Here is a 1,029-nt window from a genome sequence, read left to right on the forward strand (position 1 = left end):
TCGCCGTCGTCCACCGCCCTGGTGCTCTCGGCGCGGTGTGGTCAACGTGGTCAAGGAACAGCTTCCATCAGACGTGGACTGTACGTGGAGAGGCTGACAGCTGGGTCCACGGCCGCAGCAAGGAAGTGCCTCCTTATTACGCACAAAATAATTATTCCTCCACCTGACAGTGGGGACCCACCGGACGGGCCACCATATTTCGTGAAAAAATGTTTCCCCCTGACTGCTGGGACCCACCAGCTACGCCTTCGCATGCAAGGAAGTGCGTCCGGGCAAAAAAACAAAAACGATTCGCCCCCCTGACTGCTGGGACCCACCAGCTACATCTTCGCACGCAAGGAAGTGCGTCCGGGCAAAAAAACGATCCACCCCCCTGACTGCTAGGACCCACCAGCTACATCTTCGCAGGCAAGGAAGTGCCTGACAGTCGGGACCCACCTGGTCGAAGCGTACGTACCGTTGTCCTTCTGGTCGCGAACGTGTACGTACATACTGGTCGATGTAGAGGCGCGCATGTGTCGTAGTAGAGGCACACACGTGTCATAGTAGAGGCGCGCACGTAGCATGTACACGTACTACAGCGGCGAGGGTGCAAGAAAGAAAATACGGCCATGTACGTACATACGGGCAGGGTCTCGAATGCCTACTCACGCATACTTACATGGCTGGGTCGGAATGGAGAAACAGCGTCGACGTTGTATCCATGGGGAGGCAACGGAATGTGTCGTGTTCATCGGGAGGCAACGGAACGCGTGGGAGCCAACCGGCTGGGTCGGAATGGAATGCGTGGTCGTGTTCATCGGGAGGGCTTGGACGGAACAGGCGATGGAAATGAGGCCTGGCATACCGCACAACGGAGGAAACGGCCTTGTGTTCGACCGGCCATGTTCGAAACGGGGTCATGTTGATCAGGAGGGGCCTGGCGTACCGCAAAACGGAGGAAACGGACCTCCTACGGTCGAAACGGGGGTCCTGTTGATCGGGAGGGGTGTGGCGTACCGCAAAACGGACGGAACGAACTTGTGTTGG

Source organism: Triticum dicoccoides, chromosome 5B (genome assembly GCF_002162155.2).
Source record: "Triticum dicoccoides isolate Atlit2015 ecotype Zavitan chromosome 5B, WEW_v2.0, whole genome shotgun sequence".
NCBI lineage: Eukaryota > Viridiplantae > Streptophyta > Magnoliopsida > Poales > Poaceae > Triticum > Triticum dicoccoides.